Source organism: Odocoileus virginianus, chromosome 20, assembly GCF_023699985.2.
Source record: "Odocoileus virginianus isolate 20LAN1187 ecotype Illinois chromosome 20, Ovbor_1.2, whole genome shotgun sequence".
In the NCBI taxonomy this organism is placed as follows: Eukaryota; Metazoa; Chordata; class Mammalia; order Artiodactyla; family Cervidae; genus Odocoileus; species Odocoileus virginianus.
Genome location: NC_069693.1, coordinates 34,285,286 through 34,301,266, shown reverse-complemented (window position 1 = coordinate 34,301,266; position 15,981 = coordinate 34,285,286).

The window sequence follows — 15,981 nt, the reverse complement described above, 5'->3', positions numbered from 1 at the left end:
GGCCTGATCTCTGGACATGCCCCTGCCATCACCCCATGTAAGAAGCAATCTCACCACGCCTCACCCCAGGGAGCAAGTGAGCAAGGGAACCTGTTACTTGTTCTTAGTACCTGATGTTGCAGCAGGGACTGTGATAAAGACTTGCCTGAAAAAAAAAACCTGCCTTCTAATGAAGCCAGGTCACCAGCCCAGCCTCCTCTGGGGCCTTGTGCAAGAGGAAGATCACCCCCAAATCAATTGCTCTTCATTCGTGTATTGGTCTAAAAGTTGGAGAGCTAGGGTAGCATAAGAAGGTGATAACTTGATATTTGAATAATCTTTTTTAAAAACGACCATTTTCTTCCAAATCATAAGAATAATGATTAAGAAAACAATAGAGTTGTCCCTCCCTTACCTTCAGTTTTGCTTTCCATGGTTTCAGTTATCCTTGGTCAACCATGACTGGAAAATGGAAAATTTCAGAAATAAACAGTTCATAAGTTTTTCATTAGGCACCATTCTGAGCAATCTCATCCCTCCCAGGGCGTGAATCATCCCTTTGTCCAGCGTATCTATGCTGTATCCACCCCTATCCCCCATTAGTGTAAGAAAAAGCATAGGACAGGTGACACTTGAACAAGCTTAAACTATGCAGGTCCACTGATATGGGGGTATTCTCCAAGAAATACATACTACACAATCCAAGGTTGATTGAATCTGAAGACAGAACCGTGGATTCAAAGAGCCGGCTATAAAGTTATACTTGGATTTGTAGATTTTCAGTTGCAAATGGGAAGTGGAGGGGTTGAGATTGGAGTCATTGATGCCTGATTTGTTCAAGGGCCAAACCAAAACATTGAATGCTTCAAACTACACTGTGTTATATGTCAATTGCATCTTGATTAAAACATTTCAAATTAAAAAATTAAAACAATAACTATCACAACTCTGAGGTTTATTCAGCCTCAGTTTGATAATTGTTTTGTTGTTTAAAAGCATATGTTTGTTTATTTAAAAGCATATATTGAGATATAATTCACATATCATACAATTCACCCACCTAAATTTAAAATTCAGCGGTTTTTAGTATATTCACAAATTTGTGCACTATGGCCATAATCAATTTTAGAACATTTTTGTTACCATTAAGAAAAAAAATCCATACCTATTGACAGTCACTCCCTGTTTCTTCCTGACAATCACCTCTCTAGCCTCGGGCAAACAAAAATCTGATTTCTGTCTCTACGGATTTGTCTATTCTGGATATTTCATTAAAATGGAATCATAAAATAAATATATGGGAAGACAGGGAACAGAGAATGACTGCTTAATGGATTTGGCGGTGATGAAAAAATTCTGGAACTAGACTGTTGACAACATTGTTAATCTGTTGAATGCCACTGTACACTTTAAAATGGCCAATTTTATATTACGTGTACTTTACCATAAAATTTTTAAAAATCCAAACTAAGAAAAGCCAGTATTTGTGAAGTCATCGGACAGTATCATACCTAATTTTAGCATTAATCATAAATATTTAAGTGGATTCTGTTTTGTCACATTGTGCTAAGCAACAAACATTACCAACAAACACAACCCAATACAACTACAAATATTTAAGCTTTATTGGATTAAAACAAGGAGTGTAGGCATTATGTTTCTCCAACAACAAGGTATAATAATTGGAACAAAACAGGCATATGGAGTTAAAAACATTTTAGCTGAAAATATGAACTGTGCTGGTGCTGCATTTCAGTAGAAAACAGGAAGCGTGTGAATGTGAAAGACTTGGTGTGTCAGGGTGAGGCTGGCTTCACCTTGCTCTTTCTTTTATTTACAGGAAAGAAAGATATAACCTTCCAGCTTTCCCAGGTCCCTAAAGATTTCTCTCTTGAACAGTATTAGGCTACATGCACAGAACAAACTGTTTCTTCAACAGACTGCTCAAGCCTTCTCCTCTCCCCTGGGAAATGCCTGGTTCAGCCTGTAGAAAACGAAGCAGGCCATCTGCCCAGGTGGCTGTCTGATTCTGAAGGTGGCAGAATTCAGAGAAATGGCATGAAATTCTAGAACATATTTATGTTCGTGCTATATGTCATTTTGCTTCCATGTAAGGGAAACTTAGGTCAGTTTCTGCATGGTTTAGGACTTTCAGAAATCAAACGAGCCAAGAATACTGAAACCCTGAAAAACCTAGGAATAAATCTACCATGTGACCAAGCAATCTCATCACTGAGAATTTACCCTGAAAAAACCACAATTCTAAAAGACACATGTACCCCAGTGTTCATTGCAGCACTATTGACAATAGCCAGGACATGGAAGCAACCTAGATGTCCATCAACAGAGGAACGGATAAAGAAGATGTGGAATATATATACAGTGGAATGTTAGCCATAAAAAGAAACAAACTTGAAACAGTTGTAGTGAGGTAGGTAAACCTAGAGCCTGTTATACGGAGTGAAGTAAGTCAGAAGAGAAAAGCAAATATTGTATATTAACGTGGATCTATGGAATCTAGAAAAATGGTACTGATAAATCTATTTGCAGGGAGGGAATGGACACATGTAGAGAACTGACTTGTGGACACAGCAGAGGAAGGAGAGAGTGGGGCAAATTGAGAAAGTAGCATTGACATATGCACAGTACCATGCATAAAACAGATAACCAGGCAAAGTTGTTGTGTAGCACAGGGAGCCCAGCTTGGCTCTCAGTGACGATCTATCTATCCATCCATCCATCCATCTATAAAATTATGACTGATTCATGTTGTACACCAGAAACCAACACAACATTGCAAAGCAACTTTCCTACAATTAAAAAAAGAAAACCGCAACCAAGCAGGCATACAGTAGTTTGTGATATTGGCACATTAGAATCACCTGGGGGCTTTTAAAAGCTGCCCCCACTGCACCACACCCTGGTCCCACCCCAGACCAACTGAATCAGATGCTGGGTGTGGGACTCGGGCGGGACCGGTGCGTTCATGCAGTCCAGTTAATTCCAACAGGCACACAGAGGAGGCTCTAGATGTAATGATGTGAGAAGTTTGACAATTAAGAAGTTTGAAACTTAGCTGCCTTCCAGCTGCCAGTAATGAAGCTAGTCAACTTTGCAGAGATGCGCCTGCAGGAGGAATGAAAGTCCTGCTCCTAAAGGAACTTTCAGAAACTCTGTTCTGAAAGCTCTGGGGAAGCTGAGCAGATGGAAGACACACAAGGGCCAGGTGGTTCATTCATTCACTCGCCCACCCACCTGCAGAACCCACACCCCTTTGCTCACTCCCTCACACACGTTCACTCTATATTTCTGCAGCTCCCTGCTGCGCCAGACCTTGTGCTAGGCCCTGGGGAAACTGAGTCAAAGGAAGGCCTGGTGCCCACCCCCAGGAAGTTCACAGTCAGGCAGCGAGGGCAGGAAGTGCTCCGGGAAGAAGTGAGTGCCGTGTGTCCAGGAGCAGGAGGGGCAAGGGGCAGAAGGAGGGAGCACCCCTGAAGACATCCTCCTAAGGAGAAGATACCGGCTGGAGATCTGGAGCAGGTCAGGTGTGGGTAAATGCTGTTGGGCAATCGGCAGCGAGTCCCCTGTGGATGTGGTTCTCAGACCGGCCTGCACCCTGGAGCCACCTGGAAGCTTCTCAGCACACCTGTGTCTGGCCACACCCCAGAGGCTCAGGTTTAATTGGTCTGCAATGGAGCCTCGGGCATTTATATGCTTTTTAAAATATCATTATAATTTTTTATTGTGGTGGCATTCACATCACAAAAAATTAACCATGCTAAAGAGAACATGAGTTTAAGCAAACTCCGGGAAAAGTGAAGAACAGGGCAGCCTGGCGTGCTGTAGTCCATGGGGTCAGAAAGAGTCAGGCATGACCAAGCAACTGAACAACAACAAAAGAGAACAATTAAGTGGCACTTGGTACATTCACAATTTTGTGCAGCCACCATCTCTGGTTCCAAAACACCTTCATCACCTCAAAGCAAAACCTGGTATGCATGATACAGACATTCTTCATCCTCCACTTACCCAGCCCCCTGGCAACCACAAATTTGCTTTCTATCTCTATAGATTTAACTCGGTATTTCACATAAAAGAATATTTTATATAAAAAGGAATCTCACAAGATGAGACTTTCTGTAGCCTTCTTTCACTTAATGTCTTCAAGGTTCATCCATGCTCTAGCCTGAACCTGCAGGCATGGTCAGCTGCTCTGTCGTGTCCGACTCTGCGACTCCATGGCCTGTAGCCTCCGAGGCTCCTGTGTCCACAGAATTTTCCAGGCAAGAATACTGGAGTGGGTTGCCATTTCCTACTCTAGGGGCTCCTCCCTACCCAGGGGTCAAATTTGTGTCTCTTGTGCATCTCCTGCTTTGGAAGGTAGGTTGTTTTTTTTTTTCTTTTTAACCACTGCACCCGCCTGTATCAGTACTTCATTTCTTTGCTGAATGATATTCCATGACATGGATATACCTCAATTTGTTTACTTATCATCCATTAGTAAACATGTGGGTAGTTTCCACCTCTTGGTTATTATCACAAATAATAACTAATCACTAGTAACTTGGTTGTTGCTGCTATGAACATTTGTATACAAGTCTTTGTTTAGCATCTGCTTTCAATCATTTGGGGTATGTATGGGATATCTGGGTTTCCCTGGTAGCTCAGCTGGTAAAGAATCTGCCTGCTTTGCAAGAGACCCCAGTTCAATTCCTGGGTCAGAAAGATCCCCTGGAGAAGGACTAGGCTACCCACTCGAGCATTCATGGGCTTCCCTGGGTGGCACAGATGGTAAAGAATCTGCCTGCAATGTGGGAATCCTAGGTTTGATCCCTGGGTTGGGAAGATTCCCTGGAGGAAGACATGGAAACCTACTCCAATATTCTTGCCTGGAAAATCCCCATGGACAGAGGAGCCTGGCGGGTTACAGTCCATGGGGTCGCAAAGAGTCGGACACAACTGAGCAAGTAAGTATACACACACACCCTGGATATGCATACATGTGTGTATACATATATAAGCTCTCCCAATAATTCTAACATGCAACCAAGGTTGCCAACCACTGAATTGAAACAGTGGTCCCCAAACTGTGGTTCTGGTTTAATAAGTTCCCAAACCTTGGCTCTGGACAGTTTAATTCAGGGGCTCAAGGAATCTCTCTCTTTCTATGTCCCTCTCTCCATCTTGGTACATTCTTCCTCCATGTTGGCCAGCCAGCCTATCTGTCAGCCTCAGGAGCACCTGACAATGGACCCCTCATCAAACTCAGGAATAATCCCTTCCCCCTGAGAGAGGTCCCTGAACCCCAGCTCAGGATCCCCCAGTGCCCTCATATCCCCCAGGTGAGGCCAAGCTGCTCCTGATCCTTCCTACCTGGGCCAGCCTGTGAGCAACTTGGGGGCACTCACGTTCCCCCAAAACAAGTCATTATGTTGAGAGATGGTGCAGGCTGAGTCCATCTTTAAGGCCCAACACCATTTAACCCTGTTCTGTAAGGACATAGTCAAGCTGTAGCTGCCTTCACCATTCACATGACTCCACAGGACAGTCTGCTGAAGCACTGCTATCTCAGTTACAATCCACCACGCAGTTGCCACCACAAACTTTTTATATCTGTGTGACTAAAAGTCATCTTGGTGATTTTCCCCAAGCAAAGGCAAGTCCTCTAAAAATGGTCACTCAATTCCCAGAGATAGAAAACCACCCACAATTTTCACACAGCACTTCTTCAGCTTCAAAACAAAGTTCAATGAACACTAGTTATTTTTAAAAATGTTTTATTTAATTACTTATTTGGCTGTGCCAGGTCTTAGCTGCAGCACTCAGGATCTTCAGTCTTTGTTGCTTGGTTGATCATTGCAGCATGCTTCAGTCGCAGCACTCGAACTCTTAGTTGCAGCAGGCAGGCAGGATCTAGATCCCTGACCAGGGATTGAAATTGGGCCCCCTGTATTGGGAGCTTGGAGTCTTGGCAACTGGACCACCAGGGAAGTCCTAGCACTAACTATTTAGGTAAACCAAAGTTGTATAGATTCTGGTGTCAGTGTCAATTTCAAGGACAGCGTAGTGTGACCTCTTGTGGGGCTGCAGCAGTCTCTTCCCTCACCTGAAATTGGAAAACCAGGGAAGCATAAGGCTTGTCTGTCTCCATACACCGGGTTGAAGTGGCTCTAAAAATCTTGATCAATAAAAAGCAAAACTTTTGGAAATAACTCACCCCTGTAAGTCAAGGTGAAAAGTCAATAAATACATTAAATCTACATATAGGAATACTTATAACATTAATTTTTTACTACAGGCCAAACAGTTTACTCAAGAGATAGCACATATTATCTCACTGAATTCTCACAACAACTATAGGAGGTAGAATTTCTTGTCCATATTTCCAAGATGAGGCAAACCGAGGCCCAGAGAGGCTACACAACTTACCCAAGGTCACACAGCCAGCGTAAGTAATGGATCTGGGATGTAAGCCCAGACTTGTTTGACGTCAAAGTGTGTGCCCTAAATGACAAATATTTGCTTGAAATGTGTATTTCAGGAAAGGAATGACTGTCTTTGAGCAGTCTGAGGCTAGGGGCCTGGGGAGCATTCTTGTTCACAACACTTTGCCAGGATCTGGGTGTAAGCGGTGCTGGGTAAAAACTGGTCACTGCCTATGCCCCACTTCCCAAAATGAGGGGTTAGTTATTCCTGTGGACCCCAAAGAAGAACTTATGGGTTAGATTGATCTTGAAAATATAATCATTCCTAATTCTACAAAATTTCATATTTTTAGAGCTTCCATTTCACAAGATGAGTTTGTAAAACACTCATTCTGGACAGTTAAGTGTTGTTCCAGAGGCTTAGAGGATTCCAGCAGAGTTGCAACAGAAATGGGAACATTTTTTTCCTCAGATGGGTAAGTTTGGGACTCACGTTTATTTCCAGACGAACATTATCACGCGTCCTACGTCTAAGAAAGTCCTGCCAGCCACCTCGTGTTCATCTCCCAAGTCGTGCCGCCAACCAGATGCCACACCGGCAGTTGCAGGCAATGATCGTTAGGGGGCGGTCTTGCTCGCAACATTCTACAGTCACCTTTCTCAAAAGGGCAGCCAGACGTGGCACTCGAGAAAATTAACGAGTGAAAAGGTGTCTTTGCTGAGGGTTCCTTGACAGCGAAGCTGCTCTTTGCAAATAGCAAGATAGAAGTGTTCAAAAGCAAACCAAGGAAGCCTAGTTTCTAATCTCTGTTTTTAGAAGGAAGTGCTCTAAGAAGAAAGGATAGGAAAGGAGGGAGAGGAGAAAGGGAAGGAGAGGAGGAAACGGCGGATGGAAGGTAGGGAACTACTTTCGTCAACTTATTGAAAGTGTTAAAAACGTAAAATTTTGGCGTTTTCTTTTTCTTCATTGGTGTCAAGTGGCTTTTTCATTTGCCTCATTTCGCAAGGCCGTTTTGCACCTGGACTTTCTTTTAAATGAACTTAAAGCAGAGGCTGAGCAGGCTGACTGGGACTGCAGGGAAGTGCTGCCCTTGGTGGTAGCAATTGTTAGAACGTTATTTCTGCCTCATAGAAACTTGGGGTTCCAGTTGCTCCTCAGTTTCCCTTGCAGCATCTTAGGGATGGAACTGGGAGGCTGAGAAGGGACCTCTTTATCCGAGCACCTGTTCCCATGCTGGAGATAAAAGGTAAGATTCCATTTGATGGGAGTTCTCTTGCTGTCAAAACAAACCAACCAACAGAACACCCTCAAAACCCACCGCTTCCCAAAGGCCCAGGGGTGTCAAGTGCCATGGGTGAGGCAGCTTGGGTTATATTCTGAGTCTCTTGACTCAGTGAATGAATGAGGTTAGCAAACAGAAATGGTGTTGAAACCGTGTCAAGGTCAGTTTGAACAGATTCTCAAAAATGAAGTGTTTGTCACTGCGATATTTAAAATGAATAGCCAACAAGGACCTGCTATAGCACACGGAACTCTGCTTAATGTGTGCCGGCCTGGATGGGACGGAGGTTTGAGGCAGAATGGATACATGTATAGGTATGACTGAGTCCCTTCACTGTTCATCTGAAACTATCACATTGTTAGTCGGCTATACCCGAGTACAAGATAAAAAGTTTAAAAAAACACACAAAAGCGAGTGTAAGCTTGAATTGCCCATAAAAATGCCAATTCAAGCTTCAGAAAGCGGTAATCAAACTTATTTTTTTTTAAAGATGATGGATATATAAGTCTTTTGGATTTGCACAAGTTAGAAGTGTTTCAAACTCTTTTGTTTGGGAAGATGGGGTGGGCCTCCTTGCTTAGAGCACAGAGGAGATTTTCCAGGAGCACAGCTGAGAGTAGGACTGCATACCATGCATTAGGTTAGGAGGAAGTATTGGACAAGAGGAGATACTTGGATAGAGCATCTGCCTGTCTCAGATCTGTCTCGGGGGAGTTTGTCTTACCTGGCGGTGTGTGGGGGGGCAACTATTCTCTGCTGGGGTTCCGTCTCTCCTGTCCTGTCTTCCTCAGTCATTGATTGAGCTCCGTGTTGTTACCACAAGAAAAACCACAGTTGTGAAGACTCTGTGCTCCCAATTCAGGGGGGCCAGGTTTGATCCCTGGTCAGGAAAGTAGACCCCATGTGCTGCAACTAAGACCCAGTGCAGCTAAATAAATCAATCAGTAATAGTCAAATTCTTTGTTCTAGCCCTGAGGACAATGGTAAAGGACCATGATGGGTAAAGTTGGAGTTGGAAGGGGCAGAACTGATTGCCGACTCCCTCAGTTTACAGAAGTGGGTGTCAGTGACTGCCTGGGCCACCTTGGGTAGCACAGCTGGGCTAGAGGTGGCAGATTTTATGTCTGGTTGAGGAGTTTGTTCCATTGCATCCCAATGACTCAGACGAACTCAGTGGGACTGCGCACATCAGAAATTGCCTTGGAATGGCTCCTGACCACGTCCTTAAGAGAGTTCTCTTTTGGTCATTGATAGAACTTAGCTCCTTCAGTGTGAAAAACAAAGGAATGGTGAGTTTTCAGAAGATTCGTTTTTGTTGTTGTGTCTTTTTAATGGTCATAAACTGTTTATGAAAAGATCTTTTAAAAAATAAATTCTGCAATCCCCTGTTGTACTCAAAGTTGGTGTTTAATAAGTATTTGTTGTTTGATTGATTAAATAGAGATGGCTCCAAACTGAAGAACTGACTTCATAAATTCACTGCAATGTCAAGATTTTTCAAACCTCTCATTTTTAGGCCTTTTTTCCTCTCTAGACCCAGACCTCCTGAAATTTTTTTCTTCTCCCCTTAACTTGTTCTATGTATCACTCATGTAAGTTTAATCTCATACAGCCTTTTCTTGTTACTTGTTTCCCACACATGTCTTATTTTCCCATCAGTGTTTTCTCCTCATATGCGATGCTAATGTTTTGTGTGCCTACAATATCCAGTCAGTATCTTGTACAATGCCAGGTCCAGAGAGAAATCCTGAAAATATGATTGAAGGAAAATTTCAGAAATGGTAAAAATTAACATTATGCTTTAATATATCATTTTTTCCCGTTCTTTCTTTCAAAAATTCTTCCTTTTTCAACAACCTAACAATTTTTAAAATTTGCAACTTATGTTCAAATTAATTTTTTTAGCTTTTATTTTTCACTGTGGTAAAAGTTTAAATAACATAAAATTTATCATTTAAACCACTTTTAAGTGTATAGTGGCATGAAGTACATTCATACTGCTGTACAACCATCACCACCTTCCATCTCCAGAAATTTTCTCATCTTGCAAAGCTGAAACCCTGTCCCCATTAAACACTAAGTCCCCATTCTCTGCCTCCCAACAACCTCTGCCTCTGGTATCTACCAATGTACTTTCTGACTCTATGAATTTGACTATTTTAGGTACTTCATATAAGTGAGATCAAACAGTATTTGTCTGCATCTACTGTATATTGGAATGCATTTTTAAGGTCAACTTAATATATGTCCTACAAACAGATTGCAACTTCTTTCTGCCCCCACCCCATACTATACAGTAGGTTCTCATTACTTATCTATTTCACACATAGTAGTGTGTATATATCAATCCCAATCTCCCAGTTCATCTCATCCTCCTTCCCCACTTTGTATCTATACATTTTTTCTCTACATCTGTGTCTATTTCTGCTTTGCAAATAGGTTCATCTCTACTATTTTTCTAGATTCCACACATATGAGTTAACATAGAATATGTTTTCTTTTGGGGACTGGTATATTTTGTTTAACATGTCTTCAAGTTTAATCCATGTTGTAACACATGTCAGAATTTTCTTCCTTTTTAAAGCTGAATAATATTCTGTTGTCTGTGTAGACCATATTTTTTTATCCATTTGTCTGTTGATGGACTCTTGGGTTGCTTCTACCTCTTGGCTATTGTGATTAATGCTACCGTGAACATGGGTATACAAATATCTGTTCCAGCCCATGCTTTTAATTATTTTGATTATATACCCAGAAGTGCAATTGCTGAATGATATGGTAATTCTGTGTTTGATTTTGTGAAGAATCACTGTACTGTATTCCATAGCAGCTGCACCATTTTACATTCCCACCAGCAGTACACAAGTTTCTATCTAGTTCACATCCTCACCAATACTTGTTATTTTCTGTTGTTATTTGCTTTGTGTGTTGGCAATCTTAATGGGTATGAAGTTGTATCTCATTGTGCTTTTGATTTTCATTTCCCTACTGAGTAGTGATGTTGAGCATCTTTTTGTGTATCAACCAGTCACTTCTTTATCTTCTTTGGAGAAACGTTTATTGAAATCCTTTGACTCCCCCCCCCTTTAAAAAAATGGGTTATTTGTTTTTATTGTTGCGTTGTATAAGTTCTTTATTTTTTATTTTTTAATCCTTCCTCATTTTTCCCTTCCAGTTTCATTGAGATGTAATTGACATACAGCACTATATAAGAAATAGAAATCTTGAGGGAAATGTTGGCCTACAAGATCAGTGTAACATATTTTCATTAGTGGGTGAAATTCTGTCCTTCTCAGAATATCTTGTAAAGAATGGAAGGATGTAGACATGGTTTGACAGAAACAATTAGCGAAAGGAAAATGTTAGGCATGATCATCTCAGGAAAGATTGTTACTCTCGGAATTTTTATAGGCCAAAGGGTGTCATAAATATTATCTGAAAGGCATACACAAGACAACCAAGAATAAAATTATGCCTCAGAAAACAAAGGAGGATTAGTGAACTCTAACCACAAGAGAAGGGAGAGAGGGAGGCCTGAAATAAGTACTGACGGCAACTTTGTGCTTATCCCAGTATCAGAGCTATGGAAGGCTTCAAGGACAGTTTACAAAACATCCTGCTTAATCCCAAAAGGGTTTATTTTTGTCACTTATTTGTGGTATCCATAGAGTTACTCATGTTAACTATATACAATTTAAAGAAGTTTCTCAGGACTTCTCTGGTGGTCCAGGGGTGAAAACCTCACCTTCCGATGCAAGGGGTGCTAGGTTGGTCCCTGGGTGGGGAGATAAGATCCCACATGCCTCCTGGTCAAAAAAATAAAACATAACAAAAGCAATATTGTAACAACTTCAATAAAGACTTTTAAAGAAGTTTCTCTTCCATTTCCCGCAAATTTGAAAGCAAGCACTTTTTTGTGTGTGTGTGGACTCACCTGAAAATATAGAGTTCACATGAGCATGAGAACTTAAAATATAAACTCTTCTCAAGCCACCAAAAGCATTTGAAGTATCAAAAACACGTTTTTATTTATTCCGGTTTGGTATTTTCAAATTTTAAAAAAATCATGTGTCTTTATATTGAAGTGTTAGTTGACCTCTTTCTTTTTTTTTTTTTTTTTTGGACCTTTTTCAAACACTAGTTTTACTAAGACAGATTGTAAAAAAACAAAATCTATGAGCGTTGTACCTGGCAATTCACATTTATAGAGAGTTCTGAGAAAACAATTTTGACAATAACATTTAGAGTTATGGCTCAGTAGGTTGGAGATAAAGATTATAATAAATGTTTCTTTGTGGTGTTGCAACTGGTCCATCAGAGAAAAATAAGTGTAATATATTTTCCACCTATGGGTGGCAGTATTTGTGCTATTGGCATCATCTTTATTAAAGGGAAATTATTAGAAATAGTTGTGCAAAAAAATTTTAAACTTTTTATTATGGAAAATTTCAATCATACATAAAGACAGAGAGAGTAGTATAATGGACCATTATGTTCTCATCAACCCCTTCAACCATTACCATGGCCAGTCTGCTTTCATGAGCCCGTATTCGCTTCTTGACCGTCTGGGTTATTTTGAAGCAAATCTTGGATCATATGAAATTAAAATTAAAAAATAAAATAATAATAAAATAATCCCCTGTCAAACACTTCCGAGAAATCATAGTAGCACCTATGGACTCGTAAAAAATAAGTGGACAGATAAGAAACAAACAAAAAACAATCTTCTTGTTAAGAAGATGAAAAGCATTGAATGTCATATCCTATAAAACATGGCATGTGGAGACAAGTGCTAGGGCCTGGTGCACTGGGAAGACCCAGAGGGATCGGGTGGAGAGGGAGGTGGGAGGGGGGACTGGGATGGGGAATACATGTAAATCCATGGCTAATTCATTTCAATGTATAACAAAAACTACTGTAATGATGTAAAGTAATTAGCCTCCAACTAATAAAAATAAATGGAAAAAAAAAAAAAACAATTCCAAGGAAAAAAAAAAAACATGGCATGTGAAAACTCTATCAAACAATGTAAGACCATTTCTATTTTATTATGCCTAGGATGTATGCAGGTGGAGTAAAAGGTGACACTTGTCTGAAGAAAAAAATCTTTAAGTTTTTGGAAAGTGGTTATTGAGTTACAGAAATGACAAAACGCTAAATGATAGATTCAATGACACACTCATCTTCCCTGAGGGTGAAAAAAGTGACAAGACCAAGTTAGAAGTTTTTGCAGGGAGAGTGATTAGATATATAAAGAGAATACAAATAAGCAAGGGGCATGGAAAATTACCGACTTGTTAGAACAAAGCAGTGACAGCTGCTAGCTCTAAAATTAGGAACAGAGACAAGAAATTTTCGGAGCACAAAGGCTCACTCCATCCAGAACCTTTCAGAAAGGTTTTAACCCCTTAGAGAATATGAGGAAAATAACTACTTCCAGGGTGATGACTTGGTGGCTAGTCACTTCCCAAAACCTTGATGCTGTGGCCCAAGGCCATTTGTTTGCAGAGGGCTGCCCTTGGACGACAGCTCACATTAAAACCAAGGGCAGAGAGTGCCCATCTTTTTATAGACTTTTCTATTCTCTATGATTTGCTGAGACTTTTATGATTTCACAGACAACCTAAAAGTCCAGTCCCTGTTACTTACATCTTCATCAAACATTTTGCGTTCTTCCAGCCCAGACTCAGGGAATAAAATGATTCCCTGAAGCACTCTAGTTGCATCACAAGGACCATGAACCCGTCTAGGAATCCGTCTAGGTTTCTGAGTGGTTGATTCTTTCACCTACCTGAAGTAGAAACGTAGTCAATGCTACTTTAAAATTTTTTTAAATTAAAAGAAATCTCATAGGACTTCCCTGGTGGTATAGCGGAAGCCAATGCAGGGGACCCAGGTTTAATTCCTGGTCCGAGAGGGTTCCTCATGCCACAGGGAAACTTAGTCTGCACATCACAACTACTGAGCCTATGCACTAGAGCACGTGCTCTGCAACAAGAGAACCCACGGCAATGAGCCGAAACTAGCGAGTACTCCTCTAGTACTGGCCATGACGAGAGAAAGCCAAGCCCAGCAACAAAGACCCAGCACTGTCAAAAGTAAATAACGTATTTAAAAATCTCACATGATAAGCTTAAACCAAGCACTTCTGTGCTCAGGATAAACAGAAAGTCATTTCAGGAGCCTAAGACCAGGTGTATAGTCAGGCTGTTGTGCCAGGGTGACCAAGGACATCAAGCAAACCACATGGAATTTTGATTTCCTCCCCTAAGAAGAGAGAGGACGGCTGTACTTACTTCAACTAAGTCACAGGAATATTGCCAGGGATGACTGAGGAAACAATCACAAACACACTTGGAAATTGTTCAAAGGCTTCCCTGATGGCTCAGTGGGTAAACAATCTGCCTGCAATGCAGGAAACACAGGAGACGCGGTTTTGATCCCTGGGTTGGGAAAATCCCCTGAAGAAGGAAATGGTAACCCCCTCCAGTATTCTTGCCTGAAAAATCCCAGAAAAGCCTGGTTGGATACAGTCCATTTTTGTGACCCGCAAGGAATTGGACATGACTGAGCGGCTAAGTGCACAAATGCTAAAAGATTAACTTGCCTAGTGGTTTTTTTTACTTTACTACATTATTGCTTATGTGTTTTTCCCCCTAATGGTGATCATTTCCTATTTTGGTGGCCCAGCATCAATTTCCCCTTCTGTTCTTACCAGCAATTTGCCCCAAGGGCCACCCCCTCCTGACTCCTAGTCCTGTGCTTGAGGGTACTAGACCCTGCCCTCCCATCAGGGGATGGCATGTGCCCCCACTGATGGCTGTGGGTGGGCTCTAGGGCAGAGATGAGTGTCCTTTCTTCTCTTTTCTTGCTGGACTTGAACCAGGAAGGGTGGGGCAGGGTAGGGAGCTGTGACCACCACACCTCGACTTGAAGCCTGAGAATGAAGTCAACCCCAGAGCAGAACTGAGCCAATCGCCCAAGTGATGGAGGCCCGAGTGTCTCACTTTAAGGTCCCAAAGCCAGTTCCCTGGGGAGTTGCTGTGCATTCACTTTGTTTAACCCAGATGGGGCTGGGTCTTCTGAAACAATAACAAGAATCCTAATTGATGAAATACACAGCAACACACTTACACACAGCTTGGCACCTCACTGCATCACATGAGAAGGTTAACTACCCTCCAGCTCAACTCCAGAAAAATAAATGACCCAATCAAAAAATGGGCCAAAGAACTAAACAGACATTTCTCCAAGGAAGACATACGGATGGCAAAAAAACACATGAAAAGATGCTCAACATCACTCATTATCAGAGAAATGCAAATCAAAACCACAATGAGGTACCATTATACACCAGTCAGGATGGCTGCTATCCAAAAGTCTACAAGCAATAAATGATGGAGAGGGTGTGGAGAAAAGGGAACCCTCTTACACTGTTGGTGGGAATGCAAATTAGTACAGCCACTATGGAAAACAGTGTGGAGATTCCTTAAAAAGCTGGAAATAGATCTGCCATATGACCCAGCAATACCACTTCTAGGCATACACACTGAGGAAACCAGATCTGAAAGAGACACGTGCACCCCAATGTTCATCGCAGCACTGTTTATAATAGCCAGGTCATGGAAGCAACCTAGATGCCCATCAGCAGACGAATGGATGAGGAAGCTGTGGTACATATACACCATGGAATATTACTCAGCCATCAAAAAGAATTCATTTGAATCAGTTCTAATGAGATGGGTGAAACTGGAACCCATTATACAGAGCGAAGTAAGCCAGAAAGATAAAGACCATTACAGTATACTAACACATACATATGGAATCTAGAAAGATGGTAACGATAACCTTATATGCAAAAAAAAGAAAAAAGAGACTCAGATGTATAGAACAGACTTGTGGACTCTGTGGGAGAAGGCGAGGGCGGGATGTTTCAAGAGAACAGCATCGAAACATGTATATCTAGGGTGAAACAGATCACCAGCCCAGGTTGGATGCATGGGACAAGTGCTCAGGCCTGGTGCACTGGGAAGACCCAGAGGGATGGGGTGGAGAGGGAGGTGGGAGGGGGGACCGGGATGGGGAATACATGTAAATCCATGGCTAATTCATTTCAATGTATGACAAAAACCACTGCAATGTTGTAAATAATTAGCCTCCAACAAATAAAAAAAAAATAAAAAAAAAAAAAGAGAAGGTTAACTACATCATGGTCCCCAGCTGTGCTGGTACTAGGGACTGGTTTTGTGGAAGACAATTTTTCCATGGACTGGGGATCAGGGAAGGTTGACTTT